This window comes from Amblyomma americanum, chromosome 8 (genome assembly GCF_052857255.1).
Source record: "Amblyomma americanum isolate KBUSLIRL-KWMA chromosome 8, ASM5285725v1, whole genome shotgun sequence".
Classification (NCBI taxonomy): Eukaryota; Metazoa; Arthropoda; class Arachnida; order Ixodida; family Ixodidae; genus Amblyomma; species Amblyomma americanum.
Genome location: NC_135504.1, coordinates 27,448,762 through 27,475,432, shown reverse-complemented (window position 1 = coordinate 27,475,432; position 26,671 = coordinate 27,448,762). Strand labels below are relative to the sequence as shown.

The window sequence follows — 26,671 nt, the reverse complement described above, 5'->3', positions numbered from 1 at the left end:
AGCTTTACTGGCCGCGAACTTACGATTTCGCCGTGGCGCTACTCCGAGGAGGCACATGACGTCACAACGCTCGCCTCGCCGCGGATATTTCTCTATCTCTCGCTCGCTCCCTAGTCACTACTGCACATGCGCCACTGGTAGCACCGAGCCCCAGGTGTTCCGCCGCTGCGCAGCGCTGCGCCTTTCCCCAAAATCCAACTCTCAATTTTCAGTTTTCTCTTTCTTCTTTCCGGGCGCTCGACTACTGATCCGGAGTTCCCGGGTTCGAACCCGACCGCGGCGGCTGCGTTTTTATGGAGGAAAAACGCTAAGGCGCCCGTGTGCTGTGCGATGAAAGTGCACGTTAAAGATCCCCAGGTGGTCGAAATTACTCCGGAGCCCTCCACTACGGCACCTATTCCTTTCTTCTTTCAATCCCTGCTTTATTCCTTCCCTTAACGGCGCGGTTCAGGTGTCCAACGATATATGAGACAGATACTGCGCCATTTCCTTTCCCCAAAAAACCAATTATTATTAATTATTATTATTCTTCTTTCCCTCCCTCCTTCATTCCTTCCTTTATGGCGCGGTTTGGGTGTCCACCGAGATATGTGAGATGGTTACTGTGCCATTTCCTTTCCTCAAGTGAGCCTACGGCGTTCATAGAGTTCATTGGCATTGACAACTTTGCAGACGCCGTTCATTTTCACGAAAGGAAAGGCGCACAACCGGCTCTGTGCGTCAGTGGAGGCCTCAATCTTGTTTCATGTACGTGGCGTTGGTGTCCAGCTGCAAAAGCTTGCGTTGATTGCGTTCCGCACACTGGATAGGCAGCGCGCCCTCCCTGCCGCCCTGAGAGGTGGCATGCAGTTAATGGTTGATCGCGAGAGATTGATCACTAAATGAACGCTGCGGCGTAGCTATTGCTACAGTGCCGCATGTTAGCCACAACACTGTCAGCGCTAATGCATTCAAGTCACATCTCTCTCTACCCGCCGCGGTGGCTCAGTGTATAGGGCGCTCGACTACTGATCCGGAGTTCCCGGGTTCGAATCCGACCGCGGCGGCTGTGTTTTTATGGAGGAAAAACGCTAAGGCGCCCATGTGCTGTGCGATGTCAGTGCACGTTAAAGATCCCCAGGTGGTCGAAATTATTCCGGAGCCCTCCATTACGGCACCTCTTTCTTCCTTTCTTCTTTCACTCCCTCCTTTATCCCTTCCCTTACGGCGCGGTTCAGGTGTGCAACGATATATGAGACAGATACTGCGCCATTTCCTTTCCCCCCAAAACCAATTATTATTATTATCTCTCTCTCACCGCCGCCACATGTATCAAAGCACGAATGAGGCGTCCACATATCCAGGGAGCCAGTTATGCGCCCCTCCTTTCCTCAAAGGCACCGCCGTCTAAAACATTGTCATGGATATTTCTTTCACAGATGATTACAGTCAACTTAAGACAACAACATGGTAGTTTAGGTGAAAATACAGTGGGAAACCTCTACAGTTCTCAATATCGAAGTTTACTTATCGCAATGTTTGCCCTCTTTTGTTACAACAGCGCGGCCCTTTTAACCAGTATAGGGTAGACTGCTCGTCGTCTTATGTCACAATAAACAGTCCAGTTCGCGTTCTCACCTAACAGCGCCTGCTCCGGCCATAGCCACGACACATTATAAATCCAGACTTGTGAATCGACGACTAATAAATATGTGTGGCGCGCATCCGATTACAAATTCGTGGTGATGCGGATGATGAGAGCTTTCGTCTTGTGCTTCTGCGATGAATTATAGCGGGGTTATGCGAAAACATAATGGTGGTGGTGGTAGTGGTTTTATTAAAAATAATATTAAAAAGGAAGGAAAATATTTTTGCTAGCCCCGGCATCTGCCATCGATACTGAAGCACCTGAGCTGGGGCAGCGGAAATAAAGGATAGCAGGCAGAATGGAGAAATGAAATGAAAGAGGTGAGGGGACAGGAAGAGAGGATAGGGGGACAATATGTACAAACTATTTACACAATCAGAAATGTGTCCAGGTCGTGCGCGTGATTAGTTCATTTTAGAGGAATTAAATCATACACGCGTACAGCACTGTGTTGGCTACAACTGGAGTGGGGCGTCCAGTTATTAATCGTTCAAGGTAGAACTCGCGGAGCGTTCGATCACTGCGTGTAACTACCTGACGGAGAACTGACCGGACGTCAAGCCCGTGTGTTCGAGGAATGCACAGAGGCTCACCAAAGTTCGCTCACGAGTGCGCGCATTGCACTGCGGCCACAATAGCGTCTTGATGGAGTCTGATAGTATGCCCTGCGCCCTATAGGCCGCGAGAGATATGGAATAAAACGCTTTTCCAAACAACGTGCAAACCCTGCAGATAATTTCAGAAATCCAAATTAAAAAGTAAATTGCTTTTGGGGGGAAAGGCATATGCGCAATGTAAGACAGGCGTCATTTTCTTTTCCTTAAAACCAACTTTATTTCACTCTCCTTCCCTTACCGCGCGTTTCGGGTGTCCACCGAGGTATGTGCGACGGGCGTAATTTCCTTTCCTTAAAACGGATTTTAAGGAAGTAAGGGAAGAAAAATGAAATGGAAATAGGTTTTAACAATCAAATATTATTAAAACCAATTTTCATTTCATTTTTCTTTCCTTACTTGCGCGAATCGGGTGTCCAGCAAGATATGTGAGACAGGCGTCATTTCTTTGTTTGACCACCAGCTCTACGGCAGGCGCCGCATCGATCACACTTAGCGTTACGCTGAACGCATCAAAGTGCATCGGCGTTTTATCTGCGCATGCGATGCCTGCACACGCTTTCCCGCTTGACCGAAGGTAAATGTCAAAGGTCAAAGGTCAATATCAAAAATCAAAGGTCAAAGTCGAAATAGTTCGTGTAACAGCCGTTGCTGTGCCGACTGTAGTTGACGTCATGTGTCGAACCTGACTACCACGAGTTCTGCTCATGGTTTCACCTCTACCTACATTCAAGGTGAAACTTGCGGCCACGCTGACCTCTATCTAGTGTAAAGGTCAAACTTTCGGCCTCGCTGACGGCTCTAAAAACTGGCGTAGTGAAGCTTTTCGCTTCAAAAAACTACAAGCCTGCCGAGGAGAGATTAGCGGATATGTTTATTGCTACGGGGCAGTCTTGCGATATGCGAAAGTATTGCGTTCATAAAGACCTCGCCGTTGGAAAAATTCGCCTGTCCAGAATTTCTGAGCATGTTCGTGCCATGAACGCCTAAGCCCTGAGCACAAAGCAGCGCTTGCCCGGCGTCGTGACGGCGTGTCACCTGCCGGGGTCATCGCTCGGCGCCGGCAGATAGGGAATAAACACAATAGCCCCAATTGAAGCCTCCAAACTCGCTTATGAACTCCAGGCGCAAGCGTGCAGAGATCGTGGATGTTTAGGGGATTATCTCCTGCCCGTGTCTAATGGCGCTGTTCAGCCAGCGACGGGAACCCACAGCGCGAAAAAAGGGAAAATTGAAAATTGTTTTTTTCAGTGGTTAGGGCGCTGGACTACTGATCCGGAGTTCCCGGGTTCGAACCCGACCGCGGCGGCTGCGTCTTTATGGAGGAAAAACGCTAAGGCGCCCGTGTGCTGTGCGATGTCAGTGCACGTTAAAGATCCCCAGGTGGTCGAAATTATTCCGGAGCCCTCCACTACGGCATTTCCTTCTTCCTTTCTTCTTTCACTCCCTCCTTTATGCCTTCCCTTACGGCGCGGTTCAGATGTCCAACGATATATGAGACAGATACTGCGCCATTTCCTTTCCCCCAGAACCAATTAAAAAAAATGATTTTTGGGAAAAGGAATTGGGCCCCGCCGCGGTGGCTCAGTGGTTAGGGCGCTCGACTACTGATCCGGAGTTCCGGGGTTCGAACCCGACCGCGGCGGCTGCGTTTTTATGGAGGAAAAATGCTAAGGCGCTCGTGTGCTGTGCGATGTCAGTGCATGTTAAAGATCCCGAGGTGGTCGAAATTACTCCGGAGCCCTCCACTACGGCAGCTCCTTCTTCCTCTCTTCTTTCACTCCCTCCTTTATTCCTTCCCTTACGGCGCGGTTCAGGTGTCCAACGCTATATGAGACAGATACTGCGCCATTTCCTCTACCTAAAAGAATCAATTATTATTATTATTAAGGAAATGGCGCAGTATGTCACACATCTCGGCGGACACCTGAACCGCGCCGTAAGGGAAGGGCTAAAGGAGGAAGTGAAAGAAGAAAGGAAGAAAGAGGTGCCGTAGTGGAGGGCTCCGGAATAATTTCGACCACCTGGTTGTCTGTAACGTGCACTGACGTCGCACAGCACATGGGCGCCTTAGCGTTTTGCCTCCATAAAAACGTGGCCGCCGCGGTCGGGTTCGAACCCTGGTACTCCGGATCAGTAGCCGAACGCTTAACCACCGAGCCACCGCGGCGAGTCCCGAAAAAAGGGCAGCTGGCTCGGGGAGAGCGTCGGCATCTCCGCCCTTGCCGAACGGACCGTACTTGTGGCGCGAGCACAACAGCACGGATTCATCGGTAAGTCGTCGCCTATGAACGCTTTGTCGTTGGTGACCATCAGTCTCCACCCGCAAGGCATTTCCGGTGCCGACATTTACAGCTGGAATCGCCAGATTTCTGCGTCTTTGTGTGTCACCTCGCTTAAACTACTGGAATTTTGCCTCCAGTGACGCTGGTAGCCGATACGGTCACGCTCTGCGGACAAACTCCGCTTTGTGATTCAGCCTTTAGGTGCATTAGACAGCCTTTACTTTATTTGCGAGCCCCTCTTTTGTGCACCGTCTCCTTGCCTCGCGATTATGTGGGACATTGTTCCGTATAAATTGTGAGTTTAGAGAACTAAATACAATTTAAATTCAAATGGGGGTGACCCGCTGTTCATCCGCATACGACACCTTCTGGAATGTTCGGAAGACGTAAGCGCTTCAAGCTTGAGGCCCTATACGTTGCGGCTAATATTAATAATAATTGGTTTTGGGGGAAAGCAAATAGCGCAGTATCTGTCTGATATATCGTTGGACACCTGAACTGCGCCGTAAAGGAAGAGATAAAGGAGGGAGTGAACCAAGAAAGAAAGAAAGAGGTGCCCTTAGTGGAGGGCTCCGTTGCGTCTGAATGATTGCTTTTCACTGCATGCGGATGGCTCGCTGTCAGCATACGCAGCCCGTCCTCTGCTCGGCTTCTCGAATTTCCGCCAAAACCTCGTCCAGAGTACGTGCTCACGGTTTATGCTGTCAGCCTCATTCGCCTCGAAAGTTCGCGCTCTAAAACGCGCTCATCTGCGCTTTTGTCATATGTGAATGCTCCCGAACTACTCGTAGTTTTCTTTACAGCTAACTAGTCCGTGAACAATGCGACGATCGGCGCCCGTTTTCGATATTAATGGTTCGAAGTACAGACTGTCAAATGTCTTAAGGTCGAAGGCTTTCTGCTTCAGCCGCGTAACAGAGCTATTACAGCGCTGTTAAAGACGGAATCACCTTGAAATGATGGCAGAAAGTTTGTTTTTGCGGCAGAAAAGTTTCCTGCTTGACTTTTCCTTTGGATGATCCACTATACACAGAGCGTTCTAGGAACAGCCATTTTGCTGCAGCTGAACACCGTGGCCTTAAGGCTTTTGACCAAGACTCTACACGACATCATTTGAGAAGTCTGTTTACGGGAAAGACGTCAAGTAAATTCCGCGTTGAGTAACGAAGAGCAAGTGCGAAATGCATGCGCCGAAAACACTTGCTCAGTCCGATCGCGTATGCCGGAAATGTTTGCCCGGAAGGAAGCCGAGAAAAATACATAAGGACTGCGTAGGAAATGAGCGGCGGTTGCTTTTTTCGTGCCCCCTTCACGCGCTTAGGTTTAAGCGCCTGCATTGTCTCTCATGCAAGCCGGCCACAGAACGTGTCCGCATCCGCCGTACACAGAGCAGCAGCATCAGCAAGAGGAGAGGCTCCGCTGCACCCGTCCCCCAATCCGCGCCTGCAAATTGCGTGGGCCCGTAATCGAATCCCGACGCACGGTACACGCGGGGAATACAGTCTTACACCAAAGAAGCGTACAGTGCAGCACCAGCTACGCTGACGGCGTCAAGTAATCAGAGCCCAGTTGTCTGGTCCTGACAAAACCCATCGAGCAGTTCCTATAGTACTAGGTCAGTTCCTGGTTGGTCAGCTGCTCATTTACGCTGGCCAATCACGACTGCGTCTTAATCACCAGCCATTCACAAACCTCTCCTGACACGAGAACAGTGCTGTCATTTCGAATTCTGATTGGGGGGCAGGAGCTCTGCAACGCTGCACAGTTTTTTATTTTTTCTGCAGTGCGCGCGTAGGGGCAAAGGGTGGAGCTCTAGGCGAGGTTGCGGAACCCCATTTCTTGCCGCGCCACGTTCTCTCTCTCTCTCTCTGCGAGGCGCTCTGCCAATCACAACGTGTGCCACTTGCAGGGTTACGTGACACAATCTCGCCCGATCACGCGCCGGCTGAGATTGCGCTCTGATTGGAACAGCCAGATTTGCACACGTCTGGTGATGCCGCACTCCTTCCTGCATTCTATTGCACGCTCTGGAGAATACTCTCCATTTTTCGTTGTTTTTTTTTTCGCTTCAATGGCCAAACTAGGCGGCGCCCTTTTAGTACAGGGTGCTCAAGGCGTTTTGCAAGTGGTAGGGTCTATCTTGTTTGTTAATAATGTAAAAAATGGCGTTAATAATGTTGACGGGGAGTGCTGTCGTGAGCAATATACAAGGGAACAAACCTCTTTTACAGTATTGTAAAGTTCTTGTTACTTTTCCGTTAAATGTCAGAACGGCTTTTCGACATTAAACGGCAGGCGAAAAACTAGATAGGTGACCAAACAATCTTTGTTTGTCAGCCATAATTATGGAGTAATCAATAAATTAATGCTAAAAAAAATTCCCTGTTATATTACTCACGACTGTAAATCTCTCAATATTCAATATTCTCAAGTTTCGGGAAAACCGTCCCCGCATACATGGCACAGGATGAATCTTGACACGTTCTTATCCGATCATTGCATACCATTACAACGCCTTAATCACTGAATGAGTCATCACTACCATCAGCCTGACTACGCCCACTGCACGACAAAAGCCTCTCCCATATCTCTCTTACTCTGTCTTGTACCGGCTGGGGCCGTCCTATCCCCGCGAACTTACCAATGTAATCCGACTACCTGACTTTCTGCCGCCCCCTGGTACGCTTGCATTCTCTTGGAGCTATTTTCCTTTACCCTTTACCTCCGTCGATTATCTTCCCTTCGCATTAGATGCACTGCCGATTCGCATGTCTTCTTGATTTCGACTACGATTTCATTGACTCGCGTTTGTTCCCTCACCCATTAATAATAATAATAATTGGTTTTGGGGGAAAAGAAATGGCGCAGTATCTGTCCCATATATCGTTGGACACCCGAACGACGCCGTAAGGGAAGGGATAAAGGAGGGAGTGAAAGAAGAAAGGGAGAAAGAGGTGCCGTAGTGGAGGGCTCCGGAATAATTTCGACCTCCTGGGGATCTTTGACGTGCGCTGACATCGCACAGCACTCGGGCGCCTTGGCGTTTTTCCTCCATAAAAACGCAGCCGCCGCGGTCGGGTTCGAACCCGGGAACTCCAGTCTTGCTTTTTTTCTCTTAATGCTACACCTACCATTTTCATCAAGGCACACAAGCAAATGAAAATTGCTGACAAAATATCTGCAAGGCGTGAGCGCTCAGAGACAATTAGTGAGGCAACGCTGTGTAAACGTGGGACGACATAATCGTGAATTCTCGGCCATTCGCTAAAATTGTCAATATAAGGTCATCGCAAAAATGAGATATTCTCAGTAAGTACAAATATATGTATGCATAAACGAGTGCGCGAACGGGTTGGAACGAACTCCTTGCGTCCCACTAAAACATTTTAGAGGATGTCAAGAAGATAGTTTGGTGGGCGGATGAGATTAAGAATTTTTCGTGCATACGGTGGGCGCAGGTGGCAAAGGACAGGGTTAATTGGAGATACAAGAGAAAGGCCTTTGCCCTGCAGTTGGCGTAGTCAGGATGATGATGACTATGAGGTATACAAGTTACAGGTAAACGCGTAAGCCAAGATTTAACTTGGTAAACGTGGCCTCGATCTATCGTTAACCATTCCGGGCAACGTAAAGGCGATTTAACAAACAAATAAGGAGGCATACAAGCCAGAAGACACCGCCTCTCAGCGCACACCGCGCATGCGTGTCGTATTCGCCGCATTCATATAATTATCTACTGTGCAAACAAATTAGCGCGGCAGCAAACATGCGAAACAAAGCGCGAACTAGTGCTGAGCGCTTATCGGGCGATTCGCCCCTAACCGACACTGTAGCCGTTGCGCCACCCTGTGCGAACATTTGACGACGTCGTAGACCCCACTCCGGTAGCAGAAAATTTGTTTCCCTCCTTACGTTTTTCTCCGCAAGGTGTCAGAAAGAGTTTCCGCGCAGATTGCAATGCGAAAGAAGCGGCAGCAGTCAATCGCAGCGCAAATGGCGCCATCGCGATGCTCGTTCGCTACGCCGATCCTGGCAGCTCCCGGTAATCAGAGCCTCCCCCCACCGATTCCGCGGGCGAAGCGTTTCGTGCAGCCTCGTATAGCACCGTCAACAGCAGCCACAGAGCGGTGAAGGGTGCCCCGCTAACGAGCTGACTAATGGCGGCCATAGCAAAGAGCTGGACGGCTGTATAGTAGTCATTCTTGCGCGCCGTCGTTTGGTCTCCTGCAGCTGTGTCCAATGATGTGGCCCTAGGGACAGGTGCTCTCGGCTTGCGCTTGGCAACCTATGCTTGCTTGGCAGTGACGACCACCGCAAGGGAGCCATCACTCTTGCCAGGGCTGTTGGCGTGCATACCGTGTTTCACTAACTACCGGCAGCTCGCGGGTAATGGTAGCTGGCGTCGAGCAAATCAAGGGCCCGCTTCCATCGGAAACTGTTCACTTGTTCCAATGGCCTGTTTGTTCGGTGCCTTGGATAATCTAAACAACCCTTGTCTCGAGCAACAGTGGCCCCCTCGAGCGAACAACCTCGAAGTGGAGAAGACTTTGCCAGAAAATGAAAAGAACTTATAAATCAAGTGCGAAGTGAAACGAAAAATAATTCAAAGAAGTGAAACAAAATCGCAAAAAAAAACGAAAAACGTGCAAAGAGAGCAAAAAAAAATCCGAATGAAATGGGTCATCATAATCATCAAGAATTCATCAAGGTTATTTACTTCGCTACTTTATTTATCCGCGTGGCAGAAGTGCGGGACAGAGAACTTGAACTCTCATGGCAACAGGTTGATGTGATTTATTTCTTTGCTATCTTAAGCCTGTTTCTATTTTTCAGCATATATTTATGCTTTACGCTGCCGCTGTAGTTTCGGAGAAAAAACTGTCAGTTCTTTATACCTTGGCGTGTGAATAAAGGTGTATCTATGCATTTTACTGACAGACCATAAGCAAAGTATCGTACTATGCAAAAAGCGCAACAGCAATAATAAGTTGCAATGACACCGGAAGCTGCAACGTGCACTGCAAGACAAAAGTCTCTCGGTTGGACCATTTCTGATCTCAGAATAGCGCTGCGCGCTGAGATACAGACTGTAGGGCAAAGATCCGGATTATATTTTATCCGCTGTGCTTCTTAACAACCGCCAATGTATTCACCGTTGCACTGTTGTATTCCTTTAGATACTTGTCCTTAAATTCACACGTGGACATGGAGGCTAACAAAACCGCCAAAGTAGTGGGAGTAGTAACCAAACTACACTCCTCCTTACCGACCGGTATAAAATTAGTTATGCATAACCCTTTCGCTATTTCACACTTCAACTATTGTCATCTCACCAGGAGTCACACTACTGCCTCTGACACAAATAACTTACTTTTTACCGCAAAATTTCGGTGCTCGTTATTTCCGACTGATGGTATGGCGTTCTCACATAGCATCTTTTTGATAATCTGAATATCCGCCCAGTTGTGATTTTATATGATGGCACATTACTCAAAAGTTACCTTAAAACCAAAAGACTTAGGAGATAACTTCATTGCAATATTATCTAGCCTGACTAGAAATACTAGTATTTGTGAAACATGTCCTCAAAAAATATGGCAGATTCCATCCATGCGCACAAACTACGGCGCTCAATCATTGCACTTCACGTAACTATCATTACTAAATGTCCGTGGCCTGTGGAGAAAAAAAGCGAGAAAAGTGAAAAAAAACTTCTTCAATAAGTTTTGCAACTTTCCCCAAGCATACCATTTTTGCGTTCTTATTGTGATCCTTGATATATTGTATTCACCCACGGTTCTCTGCTGGGGTCCCAATTTCTTTTTAAGTCATGTTGTCTTTATTTTCTTGTATTGTTATCAAAAGCATAAATACCGATATCATTGCGCATTGTCTGCCTACTGCTATTATCAAAAGAGCAGGTGATTCGGTTTTATCCCACATATAACATTTTCTTTATGTTCTGTACTGAATCTCCAAAATCCAAAGTTGTTACCGCCAAAGCGAATTATACATGTTTATTTATGTATATTTACACACATGATTTGTTAAAGGGGCGCAGACCCCATCCAGCTCTGTCTTGTTCAGTTTCTTGTCTGTGCTCCTAACTTCTGTAATGATGTTGAATTAAATGAAATGAAATAAAATAAAACAAAACACGCCAAGCAATGAAATCAGGCAGGCAGAGCTGGGATTTTCGCACGTTTCCTACCCCAAACATGCTGGTGTATTTCCTCTCTTGTAAAATCATTAGAGACGCGCAATGCGCTCGCGTTCATTTCTCTCTTTTGTTTTATGAGTATATCGACTGCCGAGCCGAGTGGCCGAACCGAAAGCTTTATCAGCGCGGAAAAGCTCGCGCATGCCACATCCCGACAACAATGGCGTGCCAGGTTACAACAATAACCGGGCTCTCTCTCTCTCTCTCTCCCTCTCGGAAAACAATCCATTGTTTCGGAAGCCGTAATTGCACAGTCAAATAACCCGGAGCTGACAGCGCCCCCCCCCCCCCTCCGCTGTACGAACTTACACTCACGGTTCGTGCCCAGGATGCTTCAGACTCGCGCAATTGGCCAGTACTGCTGTGCCAGTCAATAACAACTATTACGTACGTTGAGAACTTGGCCTCCTATTGGTTGTTGCGAGTTCAGACTTTTGCAATGCTGCATACATTTAGGAGACAGCGTAGAGCCTCAACGAGAATGAACAAAGCCACCAGCTGCGACTCGACCAAAATATGAGCAATAATTCGTTATAGCGGCGACAGCGCCCGAAGGCAGTCCCAACAGCATCTGTGTATTGATCACCAGGGTAATAACGGGAGGATGAACGTAATGATCCGAAATGAACGTGCCGAAGAACCTAACGCCCTCTTCCTCAAACCCACAACTGTCCCCGAATTCGAGGACGAGGCCAGGCGGCTGCTGAGCTTCACAAGTGCCAGTTAATGCGCCAACATTGTCGGTATTTTGACAAGCCGACTGTTGCTGATGTTATTATCAATTTTGCTGTTGTTGTTGCTGCAGGTGCTGGTGATTTCGCTGTTGGTTTTGCTGGTGTTGCTGCTGCTGCTTTCGTTGCTTTTCTTACTGTGTTTGTTGTTTTAATGGCAATGTATCGTTTGTATTTTTTTATTTACAGCCGTGCAAGTTCGTTCAGCGTGTCCGGATTAATCCTTTCTTACAGTTTTCTCTCTATCCATTAGCATTCTTGCAATGCCTCGTGGTTGCAGTTTTAGAGATCTGCTGGAACTCATAGTGAAGAAGGAGCAGCATGTAAACCCTCTTGTCAGAAGGTGCAACGTACGCCGCGCGGCATCCCATCCGCTATGTTAAGCCCATTTCAACTTTGTAGCCCCATGTGAATCTCCTCAAATAGCATGCAGACACATGGGCAAGGCGTTGATAAGGCACTGACTGGTAAATTGAAAAGACCGGAGGAAATAAATTACGAGGTGCACTTGTGTCTCCCTACAGGCGGGAATTCAAAAGCTGCGTGCGGTCCGCCACCTGCACCGTCTGCTGGAGCAACACTGTACATTGCGATGGCGGTTTTCAGTGGGTGGCGCATGATGGCGCTACGACTGCACGCCAAGCACGGATGAAATTTGGTACTCGCTCGGTTGCGACACCTGCAATTAATACGCTCATAATAGTTCATGTATGCCTACATATTGAGTAAAGCTGAGATATGGGTGAGTTAGCAAGCATTTATATTTCTCTCTTAATTTTTGGCTCTCTGTCTGCGTAGTTTGCGATAAAGGACACGCCGCGTCGCCGTTCCTTCCGCGCGAAGCTTACGGGACCACGTGTATGGAGAGAGATCACACGTGAAACTTTGTTTCGCCGCTTGTACGGCATCACCTTCTAAATCATCTCGATCACAACAGACTGTTATGCTTTGTCCATGAGCAGCGCTACTCTGCCGCCTTTTGTTGCGGTTGAATGGACTAGATTCGAGAAAAGAGCTTCTCCGTAGATATATGATACATTGCTTAGGTGCGGCTCAAAGCTTGGATTTAAATGAATAAAGGAGCCTGCGAAGAATGCCGCACAGAAATCATCATTAGCCACTTTTCCCAGTGTTGTAACTGCGAAGAATAACAGACCTTAATATATTAAGTATGAGCCTCTCATGAATTATCCTGCATTTCAGTATGTGAATTCTTTACTCCTCTTTATAGTTTTTCCAGATACGATATGAACACGTAATTAAACACACTCCGGTTCCAGAATCACATGACCCAGACCCGCACTTCGTACCAAAATTCCTGATTGCAGGACTTGAGACGCAACTTTGATTTTATTGCCTCATAATTAATGCAACTCGTATACAAGGTAACACACACCACGACGAGAAATAGTAAATATTGGGGGGGGGGGGGGGGAGAAGCGGTGATTGCTTGTCTAAATAAAAAACACGAGTAAAATTGGTGGGTATTGAGTGGCTTAAACAGCGATTTTCGCTCAAAAGCATCACAGAATGCGACCTAGAAGGCAACATCACCACCAGAGAAAAGTGAGAAATGGTTTACGTGGTGTAAATACTTAAAAAAGAGAAACGAATAAAGGTATACGGGTAAAAATAGGATTGGAAAGACTAACTTACGCGTTCTAAAGTAGTGTTCTAATCCATTAGTAATGATCATCGGGGGTGTTAATTGCGCACTTAGCCGTTCTTAAAAATATTCTATATTCCGTTGGGTGGCACAGCTGACTTCCTGCACTGTACTGTTAATGATTCGGAAAAACGCACCGCAAACAGATGATGACGATGATGATGATGTCCTCAAGCTTAATGGCAAAGAGATGCTCGCCGGTAAGTCGCAGCGCGCCTCTTTCTAGTCCTTATCTCAGGAAGTGCCCGGAATGAGATCTGACGAGCTCACCTGCGGAGTCTGCACGCGGTCCCTGGGAGGTAAACACCTTTTACGGAGAGACAATTCAATACAGCTGGGCGCGGAATGAGATCTGAAGGACTTGCAATCTCATTCCGAGACTTACACTTTTCTGCTTCGTTTAATACTATTTTGTGTCTGCCCCGTTCCACCACTGAAGCAAAGTTCTGTGGATCCACGTGTGGAGCTACACAAAACAGAGACAGCTCGCAAGAATTTATCATCCCGCCTCGAACGTGAAAATTTTCTTGCGCTCTCGAGGTTACAATCATACACAAAAATACAAATATAGAATTGAACTTAACCAACGCCCAGAGATGGCTTCTGAACAATGTTCTTCGCGAAACTCGAAAACAGACGACGAAAGAGAAGCAGACGACAATAGAAGGTCAGACGTATAAAAATGAAAAGCGGATTTGCTTCTGAGGGATTCGTTTTGCGGGCGAAATTCCTTGTGCTCGGGACAGCATGTCTGAAATTTCCTTCTGAGATGGAAAGGCGGCTTGTAAGATTCGTGCTATGCGCGCGTGTGACAGTCACGCAAGACGCACTCAAAGATTAAAAAAAACGCATTTCTCTTTCCTGTCGTGTAAGCAACGAAGAGCTCTTGTCGCATACGGACAGCACAATCGAAGACGCCGCATTAAAATTTCCCGTGCAGGTTAAGGTATTCGTTTCCACTCATCTCTTCACCAAGCTCCGCAAAATACCTGATGATGCGGGCCAGAGGGCTGTGGAAGTTTGAATTGCATGCCAGTTATTTTGAAAAATGAGAGCAGAAAAGATCGCTCATTGCTTACTTCCCGCGAGATTGAAAATAAAGCCCTTGCTACTGCGGGAAACTGCCGAGAATGAAAATTTCAGCGTTTATCCAGTGCTTTTTTTTTTTAAAACTTCCCGGGTTTTTTGCTGTGAGGCAAATTGAAGAGAGCAGGCTCAGAGCCTGCGCACCGGCGTCTGCTTCCATTTCGATCCTTCTGCTCTGGGAAATGCATGGAAAGCCGGAAATTGCATGCAACGCGGAGGGTGAAGATTTGCGCGATCTTAATCCCTTTAGTTCCTAAAAAGGTTATCACTGGTTCTGCCTAATACCTTTCGCACGTGAGAACATTAAAAGAACCGCTCGAAGTTAAAACTTCGGAAAGGAGAATATATTTCTGTGTTTAGTTTGCAAACAGCTCAAAATAATAGCATTGTTAGATGGGGGATCTGTTGAAGGTGAATTTCGTGAAATTTTACCCTTCGCAAACGAGAGTAAAACGAGAGTTCTAATTAAAAATTTGACTTTCAAAATTGCTGCAGGCATCTCCTTGATATACACTCAATTTTTTTTGCAGTGCTATATGAAATTGTTTGTAGCCTGTTGTGCAGGTTTATCTCGAGCTACGGCATATTAGGCTGTTCTTTTACTTCACTGCATTCCGAGAATTGCAATGCATCTTGGGGTTGCTGTTTGTGGTGGCGGTATCGCAGCGCGAAATTCTTGTTCCTGAAAGCTCTCGCTTCTCTTTGTTCGCTGCAGTCTACTAGCACGCAGGAAGTAATGTTGTCCTTCCGTCGATAGAGCAATAAATTGATGTGCCAATGTTCAAGCCTCCCATAAAGTATTTCTGTTTATTCCAGCTGTAAAAGTATGCAAGAGGCCTTTCGATTAAGACCATATTAACTTCACAGTGAGAATAAAGAAAAAAGTATTTTTGGCAACGCATTCTTTTTTCATTTTTGATCTTTCAGCCAATATTACCGAAAGAGCCCCATTTGTTTACAAATGTATGTTCTTCGCTAAAAAAAGTGACGCCAATGCTCTGCACCAAAATATTTCGATAGCTTGGGGCTTCAAAAATACGTCCACATTTTTCCTTTTATTCAATTTTTCAAGGTTTTCTTGACCGGGGGTGTAATGCGAGCCGTACGTTATGCCAACTTTATTCTTCCTACTTTTCTGATCAGTGTTTGCTTCCTCAGATGTCTGAAATTGATCCGCACACCAGGCAGGGGAAAAGCACACACCGGGCGGGACAGATGTACGACATGCTCTCCGATGCCTTATTCTCTTCCCTGGCGTGACCTAAATAAACTTACAGAGTTTTCCGTCTGTAACTCACGCTTATGCTTCTGTCTTCTCCCGAATTTCTGTTCATATGTCTGACGTTTTCCTTACGTCAGCCATCGACTGGGTCAGCGAGGACGACAGTATGCGTTCCCTCAGGTGTCCGTGCGTAGTGCGACTTGTGACTACGTACCATACTCTGCAGCACTGACAGCTGCGCATACGTTTATTGGCATTAGCCACTTGTCGTTGTTTGCACAGAGTATGATCGGATCAAAAAGAAAAGCGGTTTCACTAACGTCTTTTTCCAAACAATCCATGCATTATGCCCGAGTGTGACATGAGATGGTGCACGGTATTTCCAGTTGTTCAACGAGAACAATATCCTCGCTGGAAATTTACAGCTGTGAGCGTGATTCATCCTTTATCATGGTTTTAGTGGTTTAACACGATGCCACAACTGCGTCCTTTCAAGCGGCTTCTCAAAATTCGATAGAACGAAAAAATACTCACACAGCCTTGTCACAGCATATCTAGACGCATTGAAGCCACTGGCGCTGGTTTTCAAATCTAAAACTATTGGGCAGCAAATTAGGCTCGAATGAGGAGGAGGAGGAAACTTTTATTTCTATTTACAGTGAGAGGTCGATGGGGCGAGCCGGAAGGGCCCGTCCCTTACAAACACTAGGAGGGAGCCCTAGTCCGGGATCCCTGTAGCTTCCGCAGCGGCTCGGGCTCTAGCTACCAATGCCTGTTGGGCATGGAGTTCGGAGCAGCCGCGCAGGGCAGCTTCCCAGGCCTCCCGAGTGGGGTGGAGGTGGGGTGGGTAGGCAGGATTGGAAGGGCATGCCCACACCATGTGGTAGGTGTCCGAAAACTCCTCCTCACAGTGTGGGCACGCGCCCGAGAAAGAAGAATTGAAGTGCTTAAGTACTGCCGGGCACAGTACAGTATTGGTATAGAGGCGGAGAAGCCAGCGCTCCTCCACCCTGGTGAGGCCTTTACAGGGAGGGGGATAGAGACCATGAAAATTTTGATAAAGAGAGGTGATCTCTTTAAAGGTGATGGCCGGATTGAAATTGAATTCCGGATCAGGCTGCGGATGAGGCGACGCCCGGTGAGTAAGCGCGCGGGCGGCAGCGTCGGCTGCCTCGTTCCCCTCAAGACCCGCATGAGCCGGAGCCCACACGATGGTACGATGGGTCGGAAACCCTGTGTAATCGCATGCGTGGAGAATTTTGAAAGCACGGTCTGGAATGTACCCTTGCTCAATATTGCGGCAGGCGCCCCTGGAGTCCGTAATAATGACTCGGGACTCTGGATCTGCGGCAGCCAGTGCAATGGCGATCTCTTCCGCAAATGTAATGTTTGGGGCACGGAAAGTAAGGCCCTGAACTGTAGTGTTTTGGTGGATGACGGCCGCCGTGTACCAACCCCCATGGTGCGGGCCGGCCGCATCCACATAGAAGACACCTGGCTTGTGGCCATATTGTTGAGAAATAGCCTCCGCCCGCGCGAGACGGCGACCATCATGGGTGTCTGCAGTCATGTTCTTCGGAAGGGGTCGCACCTGGAGTGCAAAGCGCCAGGCTTCAGGGATGCGGACCCGTTCTTCTGTATGTGTTGCGTAGGAGAGCGTTAGTGTGTATAGGATTGATCCAGTTTCGATCTCTTTATGTCAGAGCATATCTCTTTTACGAAATTATTATGAAAATATCAAAGCAAAAACATTTAATTCGACGCTTAACGCTGTGAACAATGTATGTGTAGTCAGAAAAGGCAATACGAAAAACCATAAATTCCAGCTCATTAGAGTCTTCTTACAGTGAAGCCAATCCGGCTGAGAGGTGCTCAGTAGCATCTAGCCCATGCGCGAAAGCTTTTCGCCGTTGGCAGTCCAGCATTGTCGGTAGGCAGGGTGCCGTAACAACATTCTCAACTTTTTAAACGTTTCCAATGCACTTTGATTATTTTCCGACACTTTTCCCCATCATTATTCGAAACCAACCCTGCATTTCTTCGTGACGAAGTATTTCATAAAGGTAATAGCGTCTCAAAAGGACTACTATATAATACAAATGTTAGAAGCATACTTGAATACGCTTGCTCTGTCTGGACCCGAAATCCTTGCTTGACATTTCAAAAGCTGGAAAGAGTTCAGAATTTGGCCGTTCGTTTTATTTTATAACTATGGACGATATTTCAGTGTAACGAGCGCTAAAAAGCTTTGGGTGGGACACACTTCAACAACGTAGGAAAGCTCTACGTTTAACATTGTTTCATAATATACTCCATTCAAGAACTGGAATAGACAGAAAAAATATATAGTCAACCCTGATTATGTGTCTTCACTGATAGATCATTCACTTAAAGTTAAAGAATACAGATGCGGGACTGACCTTTTTAAAATGTCATTTTTCCATAAAACAATTTCGGAATGGAACAAGCTGCCCGAGGAAGTAGTGTCCATACTATCAAATGATTCATTTTCTTCCATGCTGTGACAGTTTCTTTATTTTTTATGTACAATAATTCCGTGTTTTCTATCTGAATGTTATGTTTTTTGTAAACATCTGCACGCGGTGGTATTTGGGTAGTTTTCTTTTAACCCCCCCCCCCCGTAATAACAGACAATGGCGCTGTGGGTATGGTGATAAATAAATAAATAAAATCAGAGCAGGAACCAAACCCAACTGAAGATTCTGCTGACCAGCGCGGAGCTGGCTAGCCAGATTATTGTCATGGCATTTTCTATCCGCCTACAGCTATATACGATGCAGACAGCTTATCCTTTGATAATTTCTTAATACACTATGTCTGACAAAGAAGAATATAACAAAAAGTGATGCGCGTTGCTGTCACGGACTTGAGTGAAACACGGCGAAGGCGAGATGCTTGAATTTCTGGTCGAATAAGCAGGATTTTTTTTTACTTGGCTGTTTCGTAAAGACTAGTCAAGGGGACCCATCTTGTCCAGAAGTGAGGTGTAGGCATTTTGTAGCCGCAGAAAAAATGTAAACTTTATACCAGTTAGTGCGGCTTGCGCAGAAATGCGGCTTACACGACGAAGAATGCAGTGATTTCAGAACTCGACTATTTGAAGCAACACAAGAGGGTGGAATGAAAAATAAAAGCAGAGGGTCATGAAACTTTGTACCTTTGTTATGTCTTCAAATTCATAAAAAAAGAAAGTGCTAAAACTTTCCAAATAGTTCATCGCACGTTCAGGAACTTGGAATATAGAGGTTGCATCGATTTCTTCGCGGATCGACATGAGTTCGTTATGCTTCTTGCATGGGTATGAATGAAAAGAACCAACAGTCAACATACTGGGAAGAGCGCAGTCGAAATGTGCCGCTTGATGGCAAAGAGTGGAAGTTGCGTTTAATGAAAAGTTCAGATGATTCGCTAGAAGCTAAGCAGACATACCATCGAAGTCAAAGGAAACGCGAACGCTAAAACACCATTTTGCCTCCCGAAGAAGATATCTATGAGGGGTACATTAACATCAGAAGGGTACACGCTTGGTGTTGTTGGTTTATTTCAGGGTAAAAAACGTCGCGCAAAAATCTATCTTGGAAGTTAGCACTGTGTGTGTTGGTCTTTCTGAGTCCTCGTCTTTTTTGTACTACGTTTTTGCCCTTACATTAACATTTATATGGAGCAATCTTCACAACTTTGAAATTCTAGTTAACAGCGATGGTATTCAGTCCATCTCTCAATTAAAATGTTCTAGTCGGGCTTTTCAAGTTTCAGCTGTCTCGTGTTGCATTTGAAACGCCGTGACCTACCACAACCGGTTACGTTCCAACTGCAACCACTGATACCGCCTCGTGACTGCTGAGTAATTTAGTGAACACCCGCCGTGGTGACTCAGTGGTTAGGGCGCTCGACTACCGATCCGGAGTACCCGGGTTAGAACCCGGCCACGTTTCGACGGAAGCGAAACGGAAAGGTGCCCGTGTGCTGTGCGATGTCAGTGCACGTTAAAGATCCCCAGGTGGTGGAAATTATTCCGGAGTCTTCTACTACGGCACCTCTTTCTTCCTGTCTTCTTTCACTCCCTCCTTTATTCCTTCTTTTATGGCGCGGTTCAGGTGTCTGCCGAGATGTTAGATACTGCGCCATTTCCTTTCCCAAAAAAAAACAATGTTCAACGAATTAATCAATCACTTAACAAAATAAACAAATTATAACTATTCTATTTGTCATTTAGTCAGTAAATTTATCGGTCATTTAATCATTCAGTGAGCCAATTAATCAACGTTTGGACTTTATCACATGCTTGGTATCGCGAAGCTGCTACAGGCAGCTGTTGAGAAGCTTCACAACGCCGCCAACCTAATTATGACTAATACAAAAAATATGGATATATGCCGTCTTCAAAGAAGAGATAAACTTAAAATTCGAACTATTCTCTGTTGAATGACGTTTGACATCGGTTATATTCACATCACTTAAAACGGATTGGTATGCTGTGGATCACCGCACATTGGTCATTTAAAATACTTAGAGTTCAATAGTACTCAACGTATCGCTAATACTTGATAATTATTAGTATTAAGCGTCTGACTAATGAACCCGGTTGGTTAATGAAACAGGCACACATGTAATCACCATAAAAGGGTAGTTTTTCCCACTGTTAGCGCCACGATGGCACACTGTGAAAGTTTTAGGTTTAAGGATTGGAAAAGCCTGAAAAAGTACACTGGCGCAATAAAATGGACTGCGAGTAGTTGCTCTCATATAGCAATATTACTATCTGTATTCAACTTCCATTTTTCCCGTATAACAATTCACCTACAACTCCACCCGATTAATCCCTTTGTTTCCAAATTAGTAAAGGGAAGAACAAAAGACGATGGGCTGAGGTTATCAGGCATGGGCGTAACGCATTCGAGACTGTACGCTATTTTTTGAACAAAACTAACTACGAAATATTCGGACTCCATTAGACCCCCTCGCTGAAAGCGTGTCTGTGCTAACGTTTACATTGTAGACTCCCTGTCCATTCCAGGCACATGATCATTCGTTTCGTGCCATTGCACGTACGCGTAATTAATAACGAGTAGCTGGGATAATAATTTAAGGCCCTTAATCGTCCAGACACAGTTACAGAAACCGTTCAGAATGGCTAGGCCGTAAATTCAAGTCTGAAAGCATTGAGAAAAAAAAAGGCAAGCGGAAAAGGGGGAGGAATGGTTTACGCGGGGCAGCCAGAAAAAGCACCGGGGGGATAAAATGAAAATTAATGAAGGCCGAACCCGAGCGAAGCAGCTGGCCTTTCCTCTTTCAGTGGCTGCACGAAACGCAATTTGCTGCTTCACTTTAAAAAGGGTGAGAATGAATGTGCAGTGCCGTCTGCAAAAGCCGGAGAAGACTGATGCCTTGAAAAATCACCTCTGCGAAGCCTTACACATTATGACTGGAGCAATACATGATTGTGATTTGTTTTATCGTCTTTAAGACTCACTTTTTTAGAATGGTCTATAAATACCTTCCCGTACGGCGTGGTTCAGGTGTCCAACGATATATGAGACAGATACTGCGCCATTTCCTTTCCCCCAAAACCAATTATTATTATTATTATAAATTGCCGCAGATTTTCTTGCTCTTTGAGAGAAAAAACACTCTTCTTGCGAACATGAATAAAAAAATAATATATAAAAGCTGTCTTGAAGGTTTACGCCCTAAAAATGGGTACCTCGTATCAAATATCAAATGCCAAATTTATAGCAATAAGAAATACACTCCGTTCGCACCATCATTCAGTTTTCTCTTTTATTTGACAGATGCTTTAGCTTACAACGAAGAAAGCTTCCTAATATAGGACTGGAGACATGAAAGAATTGGATTCCAGGGAGTGCGTTATAGAAACTAATTAGCCACACTTATATTAAATTTACTGAAACATTTTTGCAACAACTTTCAGTTATAGACTACGGCTGGTTTGCAGCTGGTTATTGCCCGAGGCAAGTCAGTTTATTTCAAATTCTCAAAGAAGCGTCCGTGTCGAACGCCTATATTGTACAAGGTGTTCAAACCTGGAATTTTGGGATTTTTTTAAACGACACGCGAAAAGCGTGTCCTTACGCGAATTACGCCACCAGGAGAGCGCAGAGTAAGATGATAATTGGTGTCAACCTCTTATTAACTAATATAAATAATTAAATTTTTTTCCACAGATAGCGCGCTCGTTTAAACTTAGAGGCAGCCCATATTCCTATATAACTTCATCTTGCAGAATTCTCGTAACTCATGCACGTTCCTCGGTCGCCCCCATCTGCCCAAAGTCGAAGGGAAACCTGCGGTCCCTTACAAAATTTTTTAGACAGTCTATAGACTGCCAAGACTTCTCTCTTTAAACTCTATAGACTCTCTATAGGCAAATCCTGGAGAAGTCTATAGACGTACAATACAAATGCTGTAGAAAGTCTAGAGACAATATATAGAATTATGGCCACACACTTTCAGTAGACTTGCCGATAAACAGTCTATAGACTGTGAATAGGCAATGCGTCCAACATAACCTGAGTGGCTTTGGAACGTTAAACCCCCATAAAGTAAAGTACAAATAAACAAAAAGAAATATCTGTAGTCTATAAGAAGTCTATAGACTGTTTTTTAGACCATTTTTATAAGGGATGGCAGCTTCGACCGCGCGCGCTACTCGACGGTTTTAGTTCGAGGCCCTGGGAGAGTCAGCATTTGTGGCACCCCAGCAACGACTACATACTCCTTTCCGAAGCGCATAATACAGAAGACTGTGGCCATTCATAAATATTTAATTATAGGTGGTCCTCAAACTGTAATAGCTAAACGCTTAAATTTTAAAATTAGTTAACCACTTCGCTGTTTGCTATTGCTAACACTAAAATTCATATTGTGAAATAGTAGTCAAACTATTGCTGAAGGGCATGGTGTATATTGCAGGGTATTACATCATGTTATTAAGGTGTCTGTACAAAGTTTTCTCCTGCCGATTAGGAGTACACCTTGTTGATAGGGACATCCCTTCATTACATTTCCGCGTTCTAATTGTATGCACGGTAACTGCCCAGGGTTTCACTCATTAATTAGGAAACGTGAACACACGGGCTTGACGTCCCGTCTGTTCTCCGTCAGGTATAGTTACACGCAGTGACCGAACGCTCCGCGAGTTCTACCTTGAACGATTAATAACTGGACGCCCCACTCCAGTTGTAACCAACACAGTGCTGTGCGCGTGTGTGATTTAATACTTTTTAAATGAACTAATCACGCGCATAACCTGGACACATTTCTTATTGTGTAAATAGTTTGTACATATTACTTCTCCCCCTATCCTCTACTCCTGTCCCCTCACCTCTTTCATTTCATTTCTCCATTCTGCCTGCTGTCCTTTATTTCCGCTGCCCCAGCTCAGGTGCTTCAGTATCGATGGCAGATGCCGGGGCTAGCAAAAATCTTTTCCTTCCTTTTTACTATTATTATTATTATTATTATTTTAATAAACCCACTACCACCACCAATTAGGAAAGGGCTGAAGCGGGAATATAACTTTCACAAGCAAGAGCTGAAGGCCTTTTAGCCTGTGAATAAAATGTTTTTCTTCAGTTCAGGAAATAAATGGACCACAAGGGGAGGAAGAGCAAAGTCGTGCACATATTAGCGTCAATGGACGTACGGAGGTGTGAAGCATAATTTATGACCGCCGAACTCTAGCGGCTGAAATTTAACTCCTCAGACGCACGACCGAAATACCTCTCTCGCAGCCAGCCTTCCGAAATACGTGCGTGAAGTTTTTCTTTCATGTGCGGCTCTTCCCTTCTTTAGTTTCTCATCGGGTACAGGAGGAGGATCTGAATGGTGTAACAAGAGAAGAAAGAGAGAATATGCCTCTCTTTCTCTTTTATTTGCGAAGGCAAAAGTGGAATAAAAAACAATGAAAGGGCGGAGTGGAGGGGGGGGGGGGGGGGGGTTAGAAGGTGCGATGCAAGCTAGCCACTACCTTGGAGGAGGCCTCACAAGCATTCCCTTACAGAGGCAGGCCGGGCCTATTTGTATGCGAGATGGGCTTCGCAAGTTTTGTGCCGATTCCTTTATACTTCTCACCGCTCAAGTAGCTGGCAAGGCTCTTTGTCAGGTCACAGCGTAGGTACAATAGGCGCGAAGATTGTGTATCAAGAGTTTTTTTTTCTCGTTTTCTCATTTATTTATTGCGCGTCGACTTGCGAGAAACATGAACACGCACTAGCCGACGTCAGACAAGACTCGCAGGGAAATAAAGAAGAATGCAACTGACGATGCTTTCGGATGAGCTTTCGGCTGAGTAGCGAATACGTTCGCGCCGTCTTTGGTTGGCTCGCGTATATCTTCAGCTGTTACGAAAGCTGGTCAAACAAACATATTCGACGCCAATGACTCGTGAGCTCTATCCTGGACATGGGTTTGTTATCTCAGCTGCAACCCGCCGCGGTGGCTCAGTGGTTAGGGCGCTCGACTACTGATCCGGAGTTCCCGGGTTTGAACCCGACCGCGGCGGCTGCGTTTTTATGGAGGAAAAACGCTAAGGCGCCCGTGTGCTGTGCGATGTCAGCGCACGTTAAAGATCCCCAGGTGGTCGAAATTATTCCGGAGCCCTCCACTACGGCACCTCTTTCTTCCTTTATTCTTTCACTCCCTCCTTTATCCCTTCCCTTACGGCGCGGTTCAGGTGTCCAACGATATATGAGACAGATACTGCGCCATTTCCTTTCCCCCAAAAAAACCAATTATATCTCAGCTACTATCTACCATTCCGAAATTGAACTCGAATAAACTCATACATTTCAGAATTTCTTCATTTGGCTGTTCATGGTAATCGAAGGCAAGGCAGTTTCTTAAAAGCTGTGCTGTAAAGCTCCTTATCTGCGCTTCATTTCGTAAACGTATTATGTAAACGTCCGTGCCTCATATGAAACGTTTAGTGTTCGTTATGGCGTAATGATGTTTGCCTTTCTATTCTATTCTATTCTATTCTTATTTCCCGCCCCTGCCTGCGGCTGGTCCTGGCAACAATGGGGCTGTGCACGGCATTGTCTGAACTAGAGTTAATGAGTGAAAAGGAACTACAAAGTCTTTACAGCTTTCTACTCTGGCCTTGCATCGTTGGCATTTACATTTGCATAATAGCACTCTGACATCGCCCTCTAATTCTTCCCCAATCTGTGCATTATCAGTGCCAACGTCACTCGTATGTATAAAAGACTGAATAACATACTTTATAATAAAGGTTTTCGTATATTTGATTCCTTCCATCGATCTCTTTAGGGTAGGTCCACACCAGCTCACTCGTGACACAAGGAATCCTATATTTTTTTCAAGAGACAGAAATCACGCGTTGCTTGATTCAAAAATTTCGAAACTCAAAATAAAAATTCAAAATTTTGGCAAGTTCTGAATTGAGCGAAACGACAGCGCCGAGCGTGTGACGTCATTCGGCCGCCCGCGGTCAACTGGTCTCGTACGGAACCATGGCGCCATCCATCGGCGCGGCGCTGGCTCCTTTGTAAGCAGTGAGCGCGGATTTATTCTGCACTCTATCGATCGAGCGACAGTGTGGAGGTATGGCTGAGTTTGGCGGTGAAGAGACCTTGCATCAAGGTTCAGTTTATGAAACATGCCATGCCGGTAGTACAAAGCATTTCATGCTTACGCCTACTCTCGACCAGCAGAGAGGAAGATTTTTTTTTAATGTTTAGTATTTTACGCACTGCAACGATTTTGAATGAGTAAGAGCAGGTAGATACGCTCCATAGTTAAAATTACCGTCATAACTGTGCAGTTATGCATCTGTAATAATTTCCTGATAAGAATCATACTAGAACGGTAAAGAGTAGCGCCACCTTGCCTACTTTATTTAGAGCCAAGATTATACCTTGGATGGGGGGAAGGGGGGGGGGGGGCGCTCATCTGTTCCCTAACGCTAGGCGGTGCGCATCAATTCCCTGAACATAGTAAAAGCGTGTTATGTCAACAACCAACATTACTGACGCAAGATAACTTAAAGAATTTTTTCCTATTTGTCAATTCAAGTTGCCTCCCAAGGCTATATGAATCGGAACAATGGTTGAGGTGAAGGGGTGGGGTTCCGAGGGTTGTCTTGCTGCAGGGTGCCTACGATTGATATTCGTCCAGAAATTAACTTGTTAAATGATCAGTAAATTAGAAGAACTTGCTCACACTACCTTATTCGTGCCGCGTAATGCATAAACTTTTTTTTTATTTGCAACGAGACACCAGAATTTCCGACTAGGTTGCATTGCCGTTACTGTGTATTATGCATAATGGGGGAAGCCGGCTTTGAATTACCCAGCTCTTAAAACCTCGATAAGCCTCTTTCCTTGCACCCTGTCGGCGTACACGAAATACATACATCTCCGGAGCAGCTAATCTCGGATAAACTTTGCCAACGGGATCGGGCCGAATGAGAGCAAGGAAGTGAAATCCATTATGATAATCGCATCACGCGCGGTCTCCCGGCATAAGCTCCCTGGCGGGCTCTCCGCTCTAGCACAAAGGAGAGAAGGCGAGATCGAGAAAGAGGAGAAAAGAATGACATCGTCGGAGCAGCTGTCAGAAGCTTAACGCGCCATATTCACGCCATACTTCCCCTTTTTTCCCTGATTATTGCAGGTGCCCTTTCTTCCCAACCCATATGGAAATCGGAGCAAACACCGTGAAACGCCATGCATTGCGAGTACTTCCTTCCATTCCGCGTTGACGGGATGAAACAATCGACGATTTTTTTTTATTTTCCGGTTTTCTTTGTTGCATTATTTCCAGGCACTTTTTTTTTCTGAAGGTGAGGAAGTGAGTGTTGGTTGCGTCGAGCAATCATCCTCTGTGCGCCCCCCGTAATGCATTCAAGTCCCGAGAAAGGCACATTTCCGCCAAAGCGTCTCTGACAGCCACTACGCGAGCTCGTTTCAGAGTCAGACAGCGTCCGCCATTTGCAGCGCATAAACCTTGGTGGAACAAATAGAGTATAAGAAACTAACGCTCTTGCAGAAAGGACGCTGAGCCTCCCGGTTGAAGTGTTATTTCTGCCGATGTTAGACTTCCCATATACAGCAAGGTATGCGGGTCTAAATTTTTATCTGTCTTGTGAACCGTTTTCTGCTCACTGCGATTGCACTGTAACTCCAGTACCTACGTCGAACTACGAACACTGGCAAA

The 26,671-nt window shown here is 45.9% G+C and overlaps 1 protein-coding gene across 1 annotated transcript in view; it reads right to left on the bottom strand.

Annotated features, from left to right (window-relative positions):
• LOC144100168 (GTP-binding protein Di-Ras2) overlaps positions 1-26,671 on the bottom strand; it is a 141,625-nt gene that overhangs the window by 87,358 nt on the left and 27,596 nt on the right. The window lies entirely within an intron of this gene.